We start from the raw sequence: 13,495 nt of genomic DNA on the forward strand, positions 1-13,495 counted from the left end.
GCTGACTGGAGGATCTCCCGATGACTGCTAACTCTAGAGCCCTATGATTACACTTACACGTAAGATGATGAAGCCTGTATTCCTACTCCGTACGTACCAGTGACGGTGATTCTGTGTCATGCACTTATCAACCGACTTTTTACAAATCATATTATTTCAGAAGCTATCATGTAAGGCTGCCATTTAAAGTAATCATCCTAACTACTTATATAAAATTCAGAATCGTATAAGCAGTGGTCCCCACAGCGTGGGCCAGGAGCTCCAGCACTCCTGGGCACCTGAGCGCCTCACCCGACTGACCCACTTAGAATCACCCGGGGGCGTCAGGCCCTCCTGGAGACAGCAGGGCCACACTGAGAGGCTCTGCTCTCCTTGGCCGGAGGGGGTGACCCAGACACTAGGACTTTTCTTAGGCGCTCCCCAGGTAATTCTAGTCATCAGCCGGGATAAAAACCACTTCTGTCAAGGGACTAATCTATAAACCTACACACTTGGATCAACAAAAGTTCTGCTTAGGCTCCAAAACTCTCAGGTTACTAAAACAAGCCCCAATATATGGTTCCCCTTCTTTAAGGAGTTCAGATATTCTTACACATATTTATATGTATCTCTTCAGATTTTTCCCCCCAGGTTTTGTGGGGTTTTTTTTTTTTTTTTTTTTAGGAAGATTGGCCCTGAGCTAACATCTCATCAGATGTTTTTAATTAAAACATTTTTACAGAGGTACAGCCCTATCAAGTAAGAAGAATATTCATTTAATCAACAGAAAGATAAAGACTAAAGCATCTGCTCCACCTTGCTATTCAAAAAGGTCGTGTAAATCCTCAAGAACTCATAGTTCGTAAGATAGGGACCAGAAAAACCTATCAAACTCTACTTCTTATGTTTATTCCTCATGTAACGTTTGATCTTCACAGGGGCTGGCGCCTGCAGATGAAGTGTATTCAGAGGGAGGAGTAAGCATTGCTGTGAACCACAGTGCAAGGCTCATCTGGTGTCATCCCCACGGAGCTGCCAGCTCCCGGGGACAGAGACGCTCAGCCAGCCCTTTGTGCTCCTGCTGCCTGGAGCACAGCTCATGCTTAACTCCTGTTACTACAAAAGAAGGAACATGCAGAGGCAGTAGAGAATAAAAACGTTAAGTGGAAGTACAACACAGACACATAGAATCTCTCTCATGTGTTTCTCTAAACCAGGAGTCTGGTGACTTCTTCTGTAAAGGGGCCTTTTTAGCCTTTGTGGGCCACATGCAACTACCCAGCTCTGCAGTAACAGTACAAAAGCAGCCACAGACACTAAGTGAACAAACGGGTGTGCCGGTGTTTCAATAAAGCTTTACTTCATACATGAACAGGCAGCTGGCCGGCCGGCCCGAGGGCTGCAGTTGACTCGCCCTGATCTGAGCTATTCTCTAAACCGCCGGGACAGTAATTCACCCTTACGTCATCACAGCTGGTACACGAGGAGGGAGCATTATCTCCCTTTTGGAATTCACTATTTCCATGTTCCACATCAGTGACTTCCTGAGAAGACACCCAGTGCGGACTTCTCGCCAATGTGTCATTCACCCATGGAACCACGCTCTGGATCAACACAACCCACACTCACAGTGTGGACCAGGGTAAGTCTTGAGGGAGAAGCTCAGCATGTAGGAATCTTTGTTTAGGAGTGTGACAATCCTAATCAGCAGCGCCCAGAACAGGCGCGAGGGCAAGCGCAGAACACGAGGCAGGCCTTGCCTCTGGGTCCTGGGGCAGCAACAAGACTGGCGTGTGCTGGTCCTCAGGGCGTTGACACTTGGGATTGGTTCTACCTAATGGGTAACCCCCTGAACCAGCAGCACCATAGGCCAAGTCACCCAAATGTGGATAAAACAAACGTTCAGACCATTTTCACCATGCGGAGAAATATTTTCTTCAATGTGAGTGCAGAAAAACTCCAATATCTCCTACACAGGGTGGGAAAGACGTAAAAAGTAAGACGGATTATTAGACATCTAACTCCTCTTCTGTAAAATACATGCGTGTGCACGTGTGTGCCAGTGCGCACACACTTAAAAAGACTTATTTCTGAAGTCTGAGAGTAGGCTGAATGAGACATGACCTTTCTTCTCTAGAATGATGTAAAGATCTTTAAGAACTCAAACGATGACCTTTTTTTCTATTTTCATACTTCCCTGCACTGATTTTGAGGAGAAGTTTGATTTTATTCAAATAACTGGAGCCTAAGTCTCAAAAGATGAGCAACTCATGTTCCCACCCAAAATTACTAGAAAAGAAAAACTAACCACAAAAATAAACTGCAAAACAGGTCGAAGATGCTCTGCAAGATTCCTTTTTAAGTTTCCAGCCCATTTTTCTAAGACAGTTCCTCATTCTTGGCTGAGGATTCATGCACTTCGAACTTTTCAAAAGACGTAATTTTGTTTTCAAACCTCAGCTTGAAAATGAGAGGAAAACAACAAAATAAAGTGATTTACACTATCAAAGGATTAACTTGCATAGATTTTTTTTTATTCTAAATGCTTACAAGAACAGAACAAACAAGAAATCAGATCTTGAACTAATTTATAGTGATTTTTCCAGGAAGCATCACGGCAGCCACACAATGCTGCTCACACAGCTGGCTGCTTTCTCCACCGCTGCTCCTCAAAGGGGAAAAGAAGAGGAGAAAGACCAAGGAAGCAGAAGGCTCAGAACACAGGCCGCCATCAGAGGTTCACTTCCCAGCCGGCAAAGTGACAGCAACTGAGAACAGACGGTACAGACCCCCAGCCCACCTGCTCTTCCAGGCCTTTACCATCAACACCACACGCCGAGGCTCCATGTCGGGAAAACCTGCTGACTGCCTCGTCTAAAGAGCAGTCAGACATGTGAGCTCTAACAAGGGCATCTAATTTGTGGGGAGAAATCATAAAAATATTTTTCACCTACCTAATTCACAGAAGGAAAGTGTTAAGAAAGCACCTGGAATTCATCAAAGTTACAAAAATTATAAGTAGTTGAGTCAGAAGCTAAATGAGAAAACTAACTTAAGTACTCGACTATGTTGATATTTTTCATGAACTAACAAAAAAGCTTTTTTTCCTTTTACAAAATTTACCACAGTGACAGTAATACTCATTCGATAACTATTCATGTACAAGAACTTGACGTCCAAATAATATAGTCCTAATTTTTTTCCCACTGAGAGATCTGGGTAGAATTTTGCATGTAATGATGGAAATAATCTCCTTACGACTTTCATAATGTGGTTTTCTCAATGAATGGAATAAAAAAATTTCAAAACGTGAACCTCTAGACCCACTAATGAACAGTATGGACCGCCCTTATGACAGTTTGGATAAAGTTTTTGTTTTAATTAGGTTTCTTTAAAGGGATGAAGTTTTCTTTTTAAGGGATGTGATTTTTAAACTAAAACGGAGTAACGAAGTACGTGCCCCCGAGAGTCAGCGAGGTCACGGGAGCTCAGCACGCGCCGCCGCCTGGGTGACTGGGCGTTGAAGTGCTCAGAGACACACGCAGCCCAGCGGCCCCCCGCAGTCTGAGGAAGGAGCCCGCTCTCCACTGCGGCTCCCAACTCCCGTTCTAGTTTCACTCCTCCTCTGCAGGAATTTTTATACTTTGGGGATCTTTATTTTCTCTGCCCCTCAATTTTAAAATAACCGTTATTCCATTCTCTACTGACATCTCTCTGATCAGTAAAGACCTAGTACCAACTGATACAACTTCTCGGAGAAGCACTCCCGAATCCACCCAAATAGAATTACAACCCCGTCTGCCACTCGTCAAGTTCTAACAAGTGGCTTTTTCCTCCTCCCCTCCTCCTGCCCCTTTTGGCCAGACGATGAGCATCTACGTCAGCTAGAGAGCCCTGTCTCCACTTGTCACCCAGGTCAGGGAAAGGAATAAATGAGCACTGTGGACACGCCACCTCTGACACTGTGTCACTGTCTCACTGCGATTATAAGAACTCTAAGTCCCTTGAGGGCAGGGATTATGCGTTACTCACTTTTTAAGTTGCTTCCAGGATTTAGTACATATTTTTGTATTTCTCCCAATGGCTATTACTAAACGGTACTGAATCAAACGCTGGTAATGAGCGACAGCAGAACCATGGGTATACAAAAATCTACGTATTACCTCAAATCTTAATTTGACAAGTTTCAAATCCTCACAAAACTTTAAATACACACAACAGTGCCCGCCCAAAACAAAAAATAAACAAAAACACTCGACAAAAAATGCTAATATAAATTTACACAAATTAACCCTTCCTTCTTCCAACTTCTGGTAGAGGGTCCTCTGAACATAAAATGGCCACAAATAAGGTAAGGAAATGAGGAGAGACTGCCTCGCTGACACTGGGCAATTGCCTAATCCTAATATATCTAACATATCACTGCAGAACCAGCCACTTGCTCTTCCTCAAAAATCTTCAATAGCTCACCACTATCTATGTAACAAAAACTAAATTCCTTAGCATTCAAGATGCTTTATGTGACGTCAGTCTATTTTTCCAGCCATATTTTCCACCACCTACAGCAGTATTTCTCAAACGTGAATAATATATGTATCCTTTCTAAAAGAGAAAAAAGTTGCTGAACCCCTAAATGCATACCTAGATCCTACTTTGAGAAATACTCCTCTACTCAAATGGATGCAAAATGTTTGACCGCACAGCACCCAAGAACTCACCTGGCCTTGACCTGGCTCAGACCCGACCCCTCAGAACGGACACCGGCACTGAAGCCTCCTGGCAACAACTGGCATCCAGAGCACGCTCACAGTTCTGCCGTCTTATCACTGAACTGAACACACAGGACTAGAAATCCTCAATGACACTCCACCCGAGTATACCTGGTCCAGACCCCCGGGGGCGGCTCCAGCTCCTTCCTGGGGCACGCTCGGGCCTTCAGGGTCTGCTCCCTGCCGCCTCCCTCGACGGCCTGCCTCACGTGTCAGGCTCCAGGACTTTCAGCTCTGCACTCACACACATCAAGGACACAGGCCCATCTGGACTCTGAATCCGCCAGGTCTTACTATCCTTTTAGGACTCTCTCAGGTGTCACCTCGAGGGACGTCTCTGCTCCTGCTCTAGGAGACTTCTATCCTTTGTGCTTTTCCATCACCATACTTACTACAGGGGCAACCTCCCCCACCAGATTTTGAGTCTCCTGAGAACTGGATATGTCTCACTCCTCTTACATTCCCAGAACACCCTGGCAGTGCCTGGCCAATAAGAAATACATGCTCACTGAATGAACGACCCTAAATCCCTAGACTCGAGCCCAATAAAACTACACGCTGCTCTGACACCTGAGCTACACTGAGCATTCTTACCACGGACCTGACTCTTTGGCCCTCAAAACCCCCTCTGAAATTGGTAGTATCCTGACCCCACGTCCCAGATGAAGAAACCAAGGCTTAGAGGTTATGTAACTTGCTGCCCAAGGTCACAGGTTATTTGTGTTCACGTCTTTCCTGCAAGCAGATTGGAACTCCGAGGTCACCCTGCAGACCCCAGAATACCAAACAGCTTTTTATACATACTGGACATTAAATAAAAACTTGTTGAATGAATACTTAAATTGACTACACACATACATATATATATATATACCCCCCTCCATTAATCTGGAAAAGATGATGGTATTTAGGGGCTGAGTGACATACACAGAGATTTAAGTCAAGTTCTAGGGCAGAGATAAATCCACACAATGAGCCGTGACGTAGTAATATTCTATTGATCTATTCATTTTTATACTTTAAGACATTATCTATAGTGACCATTTTTCTGTTACAGAAAGTGCAGGGACCTAACAATTTTATATCTGATAATTAAAGACATCATCACTTCGCTCGTAGCTCCACATCACGTGGACAGGTGTGAGACGTCTACAACTTCCTGAGATTCAAGCGTGCGGGAGCCAAGCCCAGCTGCTGTCTCCTGCACCACACGATGCCTGGCCTCGAACGTCAAAGACTCTGTAGACTAAACTGTTCCAGCTGCCTCTTTTCCACTTAAATTCTCAACAGCTACTCTGCACAGGAAAAAATAAGGAAAAAGAAAAAAGGTCCAATTGAACAGCCTTTGCGAAACTATGCTGCAGGTCCTACCTTTCAAAGAATCGCATCCAGTGCTCTCTTCCACAGCGCCTTCTCTGGGTCCCTTCTTCCCTGGAAATCTGAGGAGCATTTTTTAACCTCACGTATGACCTGTATCATTGCATAGAGAGTGAAATCTCTTTCGAAGACAGGCTTTATGCTTGAATCATTTTTTCATTCCTTCAAAGTGCTTACATAGAGAAGGACAATGAATAATTCGATGAGTGAATGAACGTACAGCTAACAAAGTCTTTGCAACATGACTTCTTAAGCCAATTCTTTCACATAGTTAGAAGAGATTAATTATTGTTCACAGAATTTCCTGGAAGGATGTTAGATATGAGTTAAACTGGTCAATAATGACAGGAAAAAAACCCTTCTAGGGAGTATGGTGTTTTGCTCTTGCTAATCAGATTACACAGAGCAGACTTTGGGAAAGTATCAGCATACAGAGCTGAGAGCAGGCCCGATTACGTGTGTCACTACTATATATTGTCATTTGTGTATTATGATTCACAATTAGATAGCTCGAGTTCTAACTGCCTGGTAAACATAAGCAAGGAAAGAGAAAAGATCTGTTAGGAGGAAGAAAAAAAAAGAAAAGTGCTTAATGCTTCAGAAAGTTGGTAACTGAAAAATATTTTACATTCCAGCAATGCACTTATCCTTGTCGTGTACCCTACAAACATTTACCTTCAACACGAGCATCATATGGTTCAGAGTCTGGCTTCTCAATACCTTTTAACTTAAGAGAGAGAGTGTCCAGTTGTGGCTGAGGCTCAGCCTCGGAAGGTACAGACCGTAAAAGGCACACAGTAAATAGATGACAAAGACCAAGCCAGGAGCCACGTCTCCTGCTCCAGAGTCAATGTTCTCGAAACCACACCGCTGCAAGGAAGCGCAGAAAGCTGAAGGAGCACCTGATGGAAAGATGTTTCCGTGAAGCAGAACAGAGAAAAGAGTGACCTCCGACGGCTGAAGCAGAAGGTTGTTTTTTTTGATCATGACACATGAAATTAAAGGTCCTTATATTCCACATCAAATAGGGAGTCTGTGCTAAGTTCCTATCTGACTTCATGTAAGTCACAAGATTTAGCTGATGACACGGCCCCATGAGAGACAGCCGCAGCCATCTTACATCCAGCCAGCTGCCCCCGGGAGCCTTTCTCATGGTAACCTATTCTAGTACTAAAATCCAACTTAGTCAAACACAGATACAATATCCATAATTTCATTCCTAGAATGTAACTGACCTACTAAATTGAAAGTAGAAACCCTAGAACAAATTTTAATTTAACTCTCTTCCATATCAGTCAAAAAGGTCACTCTAAAACTTTTCTAAGTAGCTCTTTTAGTTAGAAACCTCCTGACAAATGAAATTAGAATGTGAGGTCAATAAAGTAATTTATTCTCACCTCAAATCCAACAGCACTAATTCAAGAGAATAAAATCACCATTTTTCCAATATGTTTATATCAAGTTATAAATGTCAGTGGAAGCAAATGGAGTGGGAAAGAGTTTAAACTAAGAAATTAAGGTCCAATTCTTGGCTAAAGTCTAATTAGACAGGAACGTTCACTGAACATTGTATAGCGGACACTTAATCCTAATCAAAATTCCTCCCCCCAACCAAAGAAAAGAACCCCAAGCCAGACCAACCATGATTCTCTGAGTTCTCTATCAGCCATGCAGTTCTCCCAATTAATTAAGCCCAAGAAGGGATCAGAGACTGAGTCATAGACTCAGAAACGGAATCCAGTCCCACTGCCGACCCGTCAGATAGTCCTGGGAAAGGCAGACTTGCCCGCCCTCTGAAGATGCGAGGGGATTAAAAAACCCCTCCACGGAATGATACCAGCAGGAACTAAAAGCCTTCAAATGTGTAACTAGTACTTGTGTTATTCCTCAGACTATCAGATGGCCATCAAGAAAAAAGAGAAAGAACTGGAAGGCTGGGGAAGGGAGGAGGGGGATGTGGGAAGAGCAGAGCACTGACCTGAAATCTTCTCATGTCTGCGTGGGGCGTTTCCCTGGAGGAAAAACAAGGACCTAGTCATCGCCCGTACTCTTGCCACAGGGCTGCCTGCCCACAGCGCCCACACGGCAGCTGTAGTTTCTGCACAGGCCGCAGAGAGCCAGGGAAAACGTCACCAACACAAAGACGGAGAGAGAGACATTCTGGAGGCACCTGCATACTACCTTCCCTCTGTCATATCCTATAAGCAGGACCTGGTAGAACTTAAGGCCACATGGCAGATACAGTGGTTTGGCACCTGCTGTCTCAAATAAGTAGAATATTTGTTCTGAAATATGCAGAACTGGATGCAGGTGTGACACAAGGCAAACACAGACCACATTCCAGCAGGTCTGGGTACAGAATAGGACAGGTACGCACAAGGGTCGTGAGGGGAGAGTTGGTGGGCAAGCTAACTTCCAATCCAAATTTCTAATTAGAAGATATTTTCCACCTTAAAAAAAGCTAAAGAAAAAGTCCCTAAATGAGTAATTAATGTAGAGAATTTGCTTATATTTAATAAAGGATTTGGAGTCTTGCATAAAGAAGATCTAATGTCAAAAGAAAATGGAACTCCAAGGCCTTGAAGTCTCTATTCCGGGTCAATTCAGTTACTACTACTAATGTCAGGTCAGGGTCAAAGCTCTCTGAGTGAGCTCACAAGGAGCAAAACTGGCTGAAATGACAGATTTAGAAAACCACTTTAGGCGGAATTTCCAGGAAGGACCTACGAAAAGGAGGGTTAAGGTGACAAGTTGTCAGAAAAGAAAGTTCTACAGAGACGCTTATTGTTCCCTGACAGGGCAGGGTGGAGGGAGGGGACAATCTGACCCCAAAAGAAGAACGAAAAACGAATTCAAGCGACAGCTCAAATGGTGGCTAAACAGACACGGTGCTTCAAACCCGTTCCACAAGACACAGGTTCCACCACCAGACCGGAGCTTTCTTCAGCTGCCAAGTGTCTCCCTGCCCGATGAGAAAGATGGTGCACTTGGCCCTGCCCCTCGGGCATGCGCTCCGATAAATGCGCGCTATTGTTCCCTGCGGCCTGAAGTCCCACCGGGATTCAGTGCGTTTCATTCGGCATCTGGACGGAACTCCTGCCCAGACACTACAGGACACTCCGTGAAAGGCTTCCAGGCCAAAGGCCAACAAACTGCACTATAAAACAGCAGAGGACGGCGTGCCAAGGAGAAACCTCCCCCACAGTTAGCCCGAGGACGGTTTCTTCAAAGCAAACTTTCCAGTCGCCGAGGAAAGACCTTATTCCGTATCAGCTGATTAAAGGCATTCTCCACAAATTTCCAACCAAGAAAAATTTCTTGTGTTTCCAATTCTGATCAAACTATAACTCTAAAGACTATTCATTCCCTATAAAGGAATGTGACTGCCCTTCTGGCACCTCAAAAATTTATTTTTTATTTTGATAAATATGTATTTTTAAACTGCATAAAAGGAAACCCCTGGAGCCAAATGAACGTGAATTCAGAAGCCTGCAGAGCTACCGAGAGCTTCCCTTGGCTTCTAAGGACAGACACTAGCAGAATCCAGTGCCGTCGAGGGAGCCTGCCTCTGTCCGGGCTGGAAAAGTCTCCCGTCCTTTGTTTTAAAAGCAACAATGCTTCCTGGCTGCTTTTTGCTATTTAGGCCAGGGAGTATACACTTTTCTTTTAAATCTCCTGCCTACCTTTAATTGCAATTGCAAGTAAGAGATCTGACTCACTTCTCTCCCTCCTCCCTCCCATTCACACTGGAAATTTAAAGTTGTGAAACGAACCAAACCTGCCCCAGCTTACTGTGACCCAAGGTGGCAACACCTTACTTTAAAGGAGCACTTGAGTGATGCCTCACGAGATTGGAATCCCTATAAATGAAGCCATACGCTCAGTCCAAACAAATTTGAAATTACTCTCACAATGAATTCCAAATATTATGCTTAGACAAAACAATCAACTGTTATTAAACTCATAAACCTGCATCCCACAAGCACACACAAAACATCTTAGGTTCCAGTTACCAGAACAGGTTACACCCCTCGGGCAGGACGAACTCCACGGGCCTCAATAATCCCTCACCAGGAACTCCACACATTTTTGCTGAGACAAGGAGACAAGAGGGAAAGATACCGATGCTCCATCCAAACACAGTCCCCGTGGTAGAGCACCTCGGCTCTGGTTGGCCTCCACATTCTATTTAATCCTCTTTATTTTTGTAACATGAGCCTCTCCATGACACATAAAACACTTGGCTCGGAAGGACAAGCCTTCAGAATGCCTTAAAGTTCCCTCTTAGAGCTGAGAGATTATAATTAAAAGTAAAAGCACCAAGAGCTCCCACTGACAGGACTTTTCCTCTAGGGAATGAGATGCTCTGATTTTGTCCTGTCTGACAGCACCTTTCCCTTCTCCACAGGCCAAGGCACCACACTGCAGGAAAAAATGTAAGAGAATTGAACCACGAAGAGAAAAAAGGTGTGTTGAAATTGGCTCTGTCACCCGCGGAGATAAGATCATGCCATCAAGGAAAAGATGCCGTTCCATCTGTCTTCGAGAAATCCGATCACAGACTGAAACACAGTGCTTCCTTCTCAAGGTCTGGTGGAGACAGAAAAAGCAGGCAGGTTCCAAGCGGCACCACAGGAGAAACGCCCACACCTGCAGGCTGTTTTAAGCCGTGGATGGACAACACAGTAAAATAAAATGAGACTCCACATCTAACTTCTCTGACACTGCTTACTCCAGCAGGACTTGGTGCATGTCTGACGGGAAGGCCTTTGCTGTTAATATTTAAAAAATGAAATGTGTGAATGGTAGCTGACTCCCGTCCACCTTGTAGTATAAGGATTTAGAAGTCACTACTGGAAAAAACATGTTAGATGTTTTGTATCCCTGGGGTTCCTTACATCTTTAAAAGGTCTGCTTAGCACTCCTGGAGGTCACAGCTCTCAGAGCCAATCAAAGACATCTTGAGCTTTGCTCTGCACTGTAGCTGTTTTCCTACTTGCCACACTGCCTGACTAGCGACAATCAAATATGTCGCTACACCATCGACAGATGCCCCTTCCTATCGGTGTTCCCCGGCCGTACAGGGCTCCCCGGAGTTTGCCAGCCCAGTTTTCATTCCGTTCCAATACAGCAGTTTTTACTTTACAATGTCCACTCCTCTGTAGTTAACATCACTTATCCAACAATCAGCAGAAATTACTTCCGCGAGCAAACGCGTTCTTCCACGGGAGCTCAGACCAGCGAGTCCAGAATGCCACTCTAGCGGAAGAATTCTGACACTTTAAAATATTCTCCCCTGTCAAGAACACTTCGTATCCATTTCAAGGTCTAGATTCCTGTCCATCAAGTGGCCCCACTTCGATGACCAACAAGCAAACACATACTCATCTGAGGACTAAGTACTTTTTCATGGTACTGAGCAGGTAGCACTGCCTTGTTAAGGGTGAACACAGGGGGGCACCTGAGCACACTGCCTAGCACAGAACAAGCATTCAAAGAAGTTAATTCTCTCTCCTTAACTTCTTTTTCCTCTATTTATTTTAGATCTTCAGACTTTGAGAGGCCCTTACTTCATACCACTAACCAAATCTTAATGTTGTTGTAAACTCTTAGATTTACAATTAAAGGAAGAAATTAAACCCTAGGCCAAGATGTGCAGCCTATCCAGATAACTCACTTAGTTTTGGAAATACTGAAACTGAAGTAGAAGAGAGAACCCCAATTTATAAATTATTTGTGTATCCAAAGTTCATTTGTAAAGTGGTATAAACACCCTTTTCCCTAGAAATCATGATGTTATATTTAGGATCTCAGGCTATCCCACAAAAGCCTATTTAACCCACCATATACCTGAACGATAATACTAGCGTTTTCGCCTGGATCCAGCACAGCGCCTTGGACATCAGCAGGCACTCAGATGCCTGCTGGATAAAGTGAGGAATTCCCGCAGCAGTGGGAAAGGTGCGCAGCTGGCGCTGCATCAAATCTTTATAGAGTCCAAGTCTGTGTTTCTCTTCCTCCCCCCTCCCTGCTCCTTTGCTAGTCCTCTCTTCCCTAAGTGACCAGGGCCCTCACATCGTACATATTCTAAAGTCAGCACCTCACAAGAGCGCCAGCTTTTAATGTTTCAAAGGTAACTGTTCCTTCTCCCTGCCAAAGTTATCTCAAGCAGCTGATCTCATCTGTACATCAGGAGGGAAGAAATCTGATTACATTATTTCACAATGAGATGTGAACATCTGTAAACATTTCACAATGAATTCTGCACTTTAACTTGTCCAGAGATTTCCGACTCTAAAAGATGCCTGACTGCCCAAACAAACCTACTTTTGTGCAGAGTAAAGAGAAATGAATGAAATGGGTCTACACAGCAGAGAGGAATACTGCTTGGGGGAGTGTTTCTAAGATATTTCTGCTTTCAAAGCAACTTCCTTCTCCCCTGACACTTTGAAATTAGTGCTTTTTCACAAGTTCCCTAACTTCTTCAACTTCCCATTGTCAAGCAGGTGTATGACACTGCTGATGAACAGAGTGTGCATGGGGACCGTGTAAGATGAGTCTGGACTGGACAGGGATTTTCCCAACTTCAAACATAAGCCAAGGCATTCAAGATTCAACCCGGTATGTCCTGAAAACATAGCCACCTCCCAAGCCAGCAGCAGAAGCTACAGGGAAGATTCAGATGGTGACACAGGCCAGAATTCTGGTCTTACTCACCCTGGCATGGCCAACAGGGCATATTAGATATCTCAAAAAACAAAAGTGTCAGGGGGGAGAAGGGAATACCACATATCTCCAATAAACCCTTTTGTTTGTGGGGGAGAACGAACCAGAATTAAGAATCAACAAATGTATCCTAAATTAGAACAAGAAAGCGGGCAAAGAAGGTAAATACTTTTGGAAAAAGAAGTAAAAAAAAAAAATCTACACAGGGTTCTGCATGCACATTTGTTCACTCCAGCTGCCCCGGGGCATCAATTACTTTAAGTGTAAAAACAGAAAACATCGACTTGGGCAGGGAAAACAAAATATCTAGATACTTAATTCCAACACAGGCTTGAAGTTGATGCCTGATATCAGCTTCAAAAGGGAGCAGCCTCACTAAGAAATGGCACAACCCCACCTAGTAGCAGATGAAGGCTTAGAAACCAAGTCCACGCTGGGGGTCTGGAAGGGGAAATGAAACTGCATTTACCTACATCAATTAACAATGCTGTTAAGGCTACTTGGGACACGCCTCCAACAATATTTCTCCTTAATACAAAATGCTGAAGGCCTTCAGAATACAACTAGTCATTATCCCTACTGTCATCTTGGCTTTCATTAATCCCACCCTGAAGAGTGACACATCAAACAAACAAAGCACCCAG

The 13,495-nt window shown here is 44.1% G+C and overlaps 1 protein-coding gene and 1 long non-coding RNA gene across 6 annotated transcripts in view; one reads left to right on the top strand and one right to left on the bottom strand.

Annotated features, from left to right (window-relative positions):
* GRHL1 (grainyhead like transcription factor 1) overlaps positions 1–13,495 on the bottom strand; it is a 50,476-nt gene that overhangs the window by 22,213 nt on the left and 14,768 nt on the right. The gene's annotated exons all lie outside the window — the stretch shown is intronic.
* Positions 1,343–3,293, top strand: LOC111768161 (uncharacterized). The gene is made up of 2 exons (XR_002800333.2): positions 1,343–1,621; positions 2,586–3,293. It is a non-coding gene; the product is annotated as an uncharacterized lncRNA (long non-coding RNA).

This window comes from Equus caballus, chromosome 15, assembly GCF_041296265.1.
Source record: "Equus caballus isolate H_3958 breed thoroughbred chromosome 15, TB-T2T, whole genome shotgun sequence".
NCBI classification, from domain to species: domain Eukaryota; kingdom Metazoa; phylum Chordata; class Mammalia; order Perissodactyla; family Equidae; genus Equus; species Equus caballus.